Source organism: Papaver somniferum, chromosome 6 (assembly GCF_003573695.1).
Source record: "Papaver somniferum cultivar HN1 chromosome 6, ASM357369v1, whole genome shotgun sequence".
In the NCBI taxonomy this organism is placed as follows: domain Eukaryota; kingdom Viridiplantae; phylum Streptophyta; class Magnoliopsida; order Ranunculales; family Papaveraceae; genus Papaver; species Papaver somniferum.
The window spans coordinates 27,254,840-27,264,306 of NC_039363.1; the positions used below are offsets into that span (position 1 = coordinate 27,254,840).

Genomic DNA, 9,467 nt, shown 5'->3' on the forward strand with positions numbered 1-9,467 from the left:
AAGGAATCAGGGCAACTTGGTGGAGTGGAAAGAAAAAAGTTTCCAGGACCTACAACACACAAAGGGAGGGAGCATGACATAAAATGATAAAAAGAAAAATTGAATTAGATGCGAGATAGAAAATTTTCAATGTTGTAGAATCGCCGAAGAAAATTTTGAAAATGGAGAAACAAAGAATCACTTGTGCGAGAACATGGAAATGATGGTGGCAATTGGTGGTAAAATATAAGTAAGCTGTTTCTTAACCTCCAAACCATATGAGAAATAACGACTCACCTTCGCTGTAGTGACACAGAATGGTTAAATGTACTCCCGTGAGCAGAAATATATATGGGGACATGAATAACATTTGATAAATTTTAGCATTTTAATTGGAGTGCAAAGAAATAGTAGTTTGGATTACAGACCTAATTATTATTTTACACAAGATGATGAGATCATAATAACCACAGGCGTTTCCGATATTCCATGCGTGTCGTGTTCCATATGGATGGGAAGAAAAAGTGCAGTACTAGCTGGTTAAATGAAATTAGAGCATATCATCAAATACTTTAAAATTCTAAGTCATTTGAGTTCCCACATCGCACGGTGAGCGCGACATCCCCTTGAGGATGCATGAGAACATACTGTTGGGCATAAGTAAATCTGGTGAGGACACTTGGCGGGTCTCAATTGGTTGAAATGCTAAAAAAAACACTCAATTTACACCTAGGTTTTAAAATCCTGTTTGTAACTCCATAAGCCCTTTTGTAACAGCGTTAGGGAAAAAGAGGATGTAGCTTCCTCATATGTTGATTTATAAGCAATTTATTATATTACACTTCGTTTATACTGAATACTTGGCTGGACGTTAGTAACGCCCAATTAGGTGGACAATACATTCGTTGGTGTTACTTGATAACCCTAGCAGAGTTGAAAAAATCTAACAGATTGTTCGTTTTCTTCTGCAGCAAACCAATTGAGTTCTTTCCCCGTGAGAGCTTTTCTTCTGTGATTTTCTTCTCCAGCAAAACACCGTTCTTCCACCATGAAATACCAATTATAGCATACCAAAACCGTTCTTATTTCCAGCAAACATGGTTCTCCCACCTGAAATACCAAGCTTAAATAACCAAGTCACCAAGCTTGCTAGGGAGCTCAGTTTCAATTTTGTTGCGTAAGCCCTTTTATATGCAGTTGAGATCTATACGACTCCGTCACAATGATGAGATTGACATGAGAATCTCTGATATCGATAAGGGTCATGTATCAATTCTTACACCTATAAGAAGAACAAGTAAAAAACATGCAAAAAAAATCTAAACCAGTCTGCTATTGATTCAGCTATCAATACAGCAGATGCTGCTGACCATGATATGGATTATTTATTTTTTAGAATTCCATTGTATACTACTATTCACCTGTCATTAATTAACATTGTATTACAAGAGGTGTCAAAAAGGATGCCAGGACATATGTGATAGATTCTTACCATTCAAGAAATTTAAATGTGTTAATCAGTGATTGAGTTGGCAAAGCATGATATCGGAGGACCAACTGCAGTATGCCCCCATTGTCAAGCAATGATGTAAGATGAGGAGAGGGTCAACAAAATCCAGAAGAACAAACCACCAGAATTTGCCAATTGTTAAGGGAGAGGAGCTGTGAAATTACCTCTGTTGAAAGAGCCTCCGGGATATCTAAAAAAACTACTAAAATATACCGGTGGTGGGCCTCAAGCCGCAAATTTCAGAATAAACATCAGGGCATATCATTCAATGTTTGCATTTACTTCATGGGAGCTTTGTTTCCGTTTGATGATAGACTACCTGCATTTTGTCAGCTGTAAATTATAGACACTAAAAATGAGGTGAAAAATAGGATGTCATCTATTACAAAGAAAAAGAAGGGACAGAAACAAGTTGAAAATTTAGCAGCTGAATCTTCAATGACATCCATAGATGAATATGGAAAGAGTACACGAAAGAAATTGGATGAGAACATTGTTGCTGGCTTAATTAGAATGCTGACAGCCACAACTGGATTTGCCAAAAATTCAGAATGTGGAGGGACAGGTATGAACAGAATGAGCTAAGTAACGTTGAATTGCGTCTTATTGGGACCCGGAAAAGGGATGCAAAGCAATACAATTTACCAACTACATCTGAAATTGCTGGGATTGTAGTTGATGACCCTGAGTCAGATGAAAAAAGGGATATAATTATTCAGGAAAAAAGTGGTTTACTCAAGGATATATCTGAGTTGCATCCAAGTTACATGACATTGTAATATCCATTGTTGTTTCCTTATGGTGAAGATGGTTTTCATATTGATATTCCATATAATAGGGAATCTAATACTGTGCGTGACGATGAAATTGGCGATGATAAGAAGAGAAAGCATATAACTATGAGGGAATAGTATGCATTCAGATTACAACAAAGGGAAATTGAAGGACAAACCCCTCTCCAGGGAGGGCGACTATTCCAGCACTATAGTTGATGCTTACGCTACAATAGAACAAAGCAGATTGCAGTGGGTTATCATCAGAGAGAAATACGATGTGACTTATACAATGGCATAAAAGAAGCAGTAAGGATGGAGACACCAGATTCGCTTCTGCAGGCCGAGTAATCTTACCATCATCTTTCACCGGTGGACCGTGATATATGATACAACATTACCAGGATGTAATAGCAATATGCAGAGAGTTAGGTCCGCCCGACTTATTTATTACATTCACATATAATCCAAAGTGGAATGAAATTACAGAAGCTCTCAAAATGTTCCCTGGACAACAGCCAAGTGAGAGGCCAGACATAATCAGTCGCGTATTCCACATCAAACTCAAACAGTTAATGTCTGATCTGGTGGGAAGCAGGCATTTCGGAGAAGTGCAAGGAGGTATATTTCAAAATTATGTATTTGGTAACCCAATAAAAAATGAATTATATTACCTACAGATATTTGGTAACATATTAACCTTTTGTTTAAAAACTGCAACACTTTACACTGTTGAATTTCAAAAACGAGATCTTCCTCATGCTCACATACTGTTATGGCTTCAGCCTATAGACAAGCCAAGATCAGCATCACATATTGATTCAATTATATCGGCAGAGATCCCAGACCCAGTGAAACAAAAGGATGCATACGATGCAGTGTGCTAGTATATGCTCCATGGTTCATGTGGAAAAGCCAAGCCTGGCTGGCTCTCCATGTATGTGCGACACAAAATCTACGAAGAAATTTCCAAAGAAATATAACAAGAAAACATATGTTGATCAGACTGGATTCGTAATCTACAAAAGACGTCAGACTGGTTGGGGTCTGGAAAAAGACGGAGTCAAGTTAGATAATAAATGGGTTGTGTTGTACAATCTCGACATGATAATGAGATATGATGCTCATATCAATGTGAGATCTGTAACTGCAGGGGTATGACTATTAAATATATGTTCAAGTGCATCCACAAAGGGAAAGCCATGATAACTGCTATTATTGCAATATTTCCACCAAATAGCAGGAATTCCAACAAATGCGATGAATTCAATCAACTACGATGAGAATGACACAGTCCCAAAAAAAATGACGAGGTAAGTACATATCTTGAGGGCCGACATCTATCAGGTTGTGAATGTATATGGAGAACACTTGGTTTTGAAATTCATTGGCGCAAGCCGACCGTAGAGCGATTACCATTGAATCTCAATGGGGAACAGTTAGTATACCATGGAGATGACGATGATTTGAGAGATGTTTTGGACAAAGCAGATCCAGATTCATCAAAATTCATTCAGTGGATGAAAGCTAATAGGCACTTCGAAGATGCAAGAAAACTGACTATGCAGAGTTTCCTAAGCATTGGAGGTGGGACCAAGGAGATAAAACCTGGAAAGTAAGGCAAAGGGGAGTGGGAATGAAAATTGGGCGTATATACTATGTGCATCCCACTGCAGGTGAGAAATATTACCTACGGATTCTACTGAATGCGCAGAAAGGATGTCAGAGCTACAATGATATTAAAACAGTAGCCAATACAATACATAGTACCTTCAAATCTGCATGTTTAGCACTAGGATTGTTGGAAGATGACGGTGAATGGCACCTTACCATTAAAGAGGTAGGAGAAACATATACATGCAAAAGATTGCTGGAAACGTTTGTTATGATTTTGCTGAATTGCAAGGTAACAGAGCCTAAAAAACTCTGGGATTCCAACTGGAAAATTTTAGCGCAGGACATTCAGTACAGGCAAACACATTATGGAGATTCAGCACCGGAGTTAAGTGATGAAGTTTTCCAGAACTATACGCTACAAGAAATTGAGAAGATTTTCTGGAAACATAATCGAACTTTAAAGGAAGACGAATTTTCAGATATACTATACCCAGACATGTCTAACATGGATGTTCTTAAAAACAACTTGATTCATGAAGAAACAAACTATGACATTAATGTTCTACTAGCAGAGGCAAAGAATCTGAAGAAAGGGTTAAACATAAAACAAAAAATTGCATTCAACGAGATTTCGAAATCTGTAGAACAAAATGATGGACATCTGTTTTTTGTGTATGGAAGCGGTGGAACAGGTAAGACATACCTCTGGAGAACCCTTATTACTTCGCTCCGTTCACAGGGTAAAATCGTACTAGCGGTTGCTTCTTCAGGGATATCGTTGATACTACTACCAGGTGGTCGTACAACTCATTCCAGATTTTAAATTCTATTGAAACTAAATGAAACATCATGCTGCAATGTGTCTAAGAAAACACCTTTGGCTGAGTTATTCTGCAAAGTAGATTTGATTATATGGGATAAAGCAATAATGATACACAAGAATGCACTTGAAGCAGTTCAAAGAGCTCTTGCTGATTTAATGATGGAAACAAATAAAGGAAAGTTATTGTTCGGAAAGAAAACATTAGTCCTAGGTGGTGATTTCCGACAAATTCTACCTGTGATTGAGGAAGAAACAAGAGAAGACATAGTAAATTCTTCTATAAGTAAATCAACAATATGGAAACACTTCACAGTTTTTGAGATTACAGAGAATATGAGACTATCCACCGAAGATACATCCCAAGACAGAAGGGATGAAATAGAGGAGTTCGCAAAATGGATATTTGATGTTGGGAATGGTAACGTACCAGGAAAAAGCTTCGATGGATCAGAAGACAGGGATTGGATACAGATACCATCAGATTTACTAATTGATTGTAAATAAAATCACATTCAGACTATAGTGGATACCATGTATCCAGACTTTATAAACAAAAGATTGGATAAAGAATACCTTGTTGAACGGAGTATACTGGCGCCCACAAATGAATGTGTACACAAAATAAATTCACATGTCCTATCATCTGTACCAGGTAAGGAATTTATATATTTACCTTATTACACTAATCTACTATTTTGACTTTATCGAAATATTATTATTCACATGCCTTATCATCTATACCAGGTGAAGAGCCCCGTATTTAAGTGCAGATTCAATTGGACCAGAATCATCAGAGTATCACTCGAGTGTTGTTTTCTACGACAAAGAATTTCTTAACAAACATGAGGAATCTGGAATGGCAAGCCACAAGTTACTCTAAAAGTTGGAGTACCAATTATGCTTCTCAGGAATCTTAGCAACGCAGATGGATTATGCAACGGAACAAGGTTAATTGTGAGCCATTTGGGACAAAGATACATAGAAGCCGAAGTACTCAAAGGTCCAGGTATTGGTAATACAGTTTTCATCCCGCGAATAGTTATGACTACACCTGAAACAAGTTTGACATTTATTCTTCATAGAAGGCAGTTTCCAGTAAGAATTTGCTATGCCATGAAAATAAATAAGAGCCAGGGTCAAAGCCTACCAAATGTGGGGGTTTACTTGGAGCAAACTGTTTTGTCCTATGTCCAACTGTATGTGTCTATTTCAAGAACCACTAGAAGACAATGCTTGAAAATATAGATAAAAAAAAACGGTGACGAGCCAGACGGGTATACGAAGAATATTGTGTTTGAAGAGATATTTCAAAATCTCTTGAATTAGTTACTTTATCTGATTTACTTCCTGAATATTGTTTATGGTTATTTTCAGGTTATGGTTTCTCAATGGATTCTAATATTTCATTTTGTTGAATATTTTGGGTTTAAATAACAAATTTGCTCAGATTATTTAAGGCTTTCAGAGAGTTTTATTTTATAAAAGACTATTGTTGATCAGAAACTGATAATATAACACCAGAAAATTGCTTTTCTTAGGAAAGACATAATAGCAGTTCAAATTTAGACTGCCAACCATAACATGTACCACCCCCCAACTAATTCTGAAAATTAACAGATACAAATTTGAACTAATCAATATATTTGCTATTATATGGATTTTAATATGATAAGTATGGATTTAAACATGATAAGTATATATTTAAGATAACTACAAATATAATAGGTATATATTTAAGATAGCTACAAATATAATAGGTATTTAATCATATAAACCCTAAAAAAAAAACTATATAAACATCTCATTCAGCAACAATATAAAACCATATGATAGGTATGTAGATTTTACAAAACCTCTTCAACAAGGTACTATTTTTTCTTTATGAAATTTGTGTTATTCTTTTTTCCTCTATGTATCATCTTAATTGGTATAACAGTTCAATAGTTCATGCAGGTACAATAGAACAAAAATAATACAGATCCTGATGGAGAAGAATCACATACCAGCAATGCAATTTAAGGAGGCTACTCCCCATGAAAAGAAAAACATATCATTGGATATGACAACAAAAGGACTGAAAGATGTGCACACCACTACATGGCATGAATGGAATCGACAACAAATCATTGCTAGAGATGAGGCCTACCAGAATATGTTACTGAGAGAGTTTCCAGATTGGAAGACCTATAATAAAAAAAAATAGATGATGAAGACAATAAGGCAGACTCATTCTATCAAGAATGGTCTAAAGCCACCAGCACTGAAGAGAAGACCAAGGTTATCATTAAAACAATGCAGCATTATGGATGTTAATTAGCACTTAGCATTTGAATTTTGAGTTATTATTCTTCTGTAGCAACATGAAAAACTAACAAACAGTAACAACACTTAATTCTTACTTTTGTCACAGATAATCCTAGCATCTACAAGAAAACAACCCAACCCTGATGTCCGTTGGGATGAAACTTCAAGTGACGCAGAGCAAACCCTGCAGGTGGACAAAGAAACTACACCATGCCTTTCAGAGATGAAGCCTTGGATGGTCGAAATTTATCAAGCTTACAAATCACAACAAGATGCAGATTGAGATGAAGCCTTGGATGATATGATCGCATTGGATGAACATGCCTTTCGGAAAGCAAGCCCCGACGGGATGGAATCAGTGAAGGAATTAGACTAGCGTGAATATGTCTTGATAATATAGATTTAGATTATATCTATTTATTTGAGACTAATCTATGTTCTTTTATCATTCTTTTGAATTATTCAACCACATGTTTAAACTTTTTCTAGAATCTAATATGCATTTGAGCTCGATAAACAATCCATAAATATAGATTATAAGGTTAAAATTTATTCAATTCTACAGGTTTATAATAAAATCTAAAACAATTATACAGTAAACTTACGCAGGGATGGAGCCAGAAATTTCTAATACCCATTAACAATTTCACTGCATGAAACAAAAAGGTATGGTTGTAAACAAAACAAATTATCAGATCCTACACGTTTCTAACAAAATCAAAATCTGAAATAATTATCATAATGATAATAGCTACCTAATTATACAACAGATTGCATCCAATACGGTTCAGAGATTCCTCATTCTCAGCAACGATTCCATTAATCGATTAATGATGGTCTTCTTCGAATTTTCTGCAACCCAAACCCTAACATTTCAATAAGAAATGGAGTGTAGTTAGATTCATACTCATTTCCAATCCCATCGAAATGGAGTGTAGTTTGATGGATTAGTCATTTGATTTTGATATGGAGTGTAGTTAAATTTTGGGAACTGAATTTTCATTTTCATAATTGAAAAAGGGATTTTTCTATCCTATCGAAATAGGAACTTGAGAAGGGGATTATTCTATCGAAATAGGAACCAGTACCGACAAAATTAAACCAATTCCATCCTACTCTATTTACTCGTTCAAAATTAAACCAATACCATCCTATTTTAAGTTATCCTTTTGCGTTGATTATTAAATTATTATTATTTTTCTTTTTTCTCTCTCTCGCAAAAAGTTTAGGGTTTTCAAACTTTTTTCGTTTTTTTTAACTTTTCTCAATCATCCTTGGGTGATAAGAGATGGGGATGATACTGACGCGAGCTCTTACTTATGCTGAAAAAGTTTTAGGCAAAAAACAGCTACCAACAACAACTTTGGATCTGAGTACGTTGCCAAACCCTACTTTAAGGGAAGGAAAGCCGGCAGTTGTACTTCTTGAATATTTTTATGAAGAGGGCTGTGATATTTGGAGATTCAGTCTCATTGGTCGATTAGATTTTAAGGGTGTTAATTTTCAAGATGTGAAGAACAACTTTGAACAACAATGGCAGCTAGGGCATGGCCGTGTGCAATTCATTCATATGAATAGAGGTTTCTTTTATTATCAAGTAGCAATCACAGGAAGATAGAGATAAGATTCTCACTTTTGAGGCTTGGATGTTTGATAGCAAAAGCTTAATCTAATGGAATGGTTCCCAGGTTTTGATGCAGACAAACACAAAATTTCTCATGCTACGGTATGGGTTAAGTTTTCAGGATTGCCTGTTGAATTTTGGATTGAGAAAACATTGTTGGCTTTTGGAAAATCTCTTGGAACTCCAATTGTAGTAGATAAGCATAATTTGGCTCATGAATATGGGTATTATGCATCAGTTCTTATTGACATAAATTTTGCTGAACTCGACACTGATGGTATTCATGTAACGGTTGGTGGGTTGGATTTCTGGCAACCTATTGATATTCAAAAGAAGCCTAAATTTTGCACTAAGTGTAAGATTATTGGGAATATTGATTCATAATGTCAAAAGAAGCATAAGAATAATACTGTTAATGTGCAGCAGCAGGCGTCAATGCAACAGAGTAATATTGTGGTTAATACGCAAGAAACACGAAGTAGTAATACTGCAGGTGTTGGGTCTGAGTGGAAAAAGGATCGACACAAGAAAGGAAAGTCAGCACCCAACATTCCAGTTGTTCCATAGATTGCAAGCAGTTTGCCTAATCAGAATCATTTTGCATGGCCAGCATGCCAACGTAAATAATTTATCCAATGCAAATCGGATTTCTGATGTGCATGGTCAACATGCAAACCTTAACTTTGTTCAATCTGGACTGGAGGAAGGTGAAGTGGTATCGGGGAGTGCTCAAGTGGCTATAGCAAAACAGTTACAGGATGAGTTATCCAAGTCTGAAGCTATCTTTCGCTATGCCTATGTCGAATTGGCAAGAACTAGACAAAAAGCAGAGGCAAA

At 36.1% G+C, this 9,467-nt stretch overlaps 1 long non-coding RNA gene across 2 annotated transcripts; it reads right to left on the bottom strand.

Annotated features, from left to right (window-relative positions):
• Positions 1–758: 758 nt before the first annotated feature.
• LOC113287209 lies at positions 759–8,237 on the bottom strand. Of its 2 annotated transcripts, XR_003329857.1 has the most exons (3): positions 7,762–8,237; positions 7,612–7,655; positions 759–1,808 (listed from the first exon to the last, which is right to left on the bottom strand). It is a non-coding gene; the product is annotated as an uncharacterized LOC113287209 (long non-coding RNA). The 2 variants fall into 2 exon arrangements; XR_003329856.1 differs by having other exon boundaries at positions 7,612–8,237.
• Positions 8,238–9,467: the final 1,230 nt, after the last annotated feature.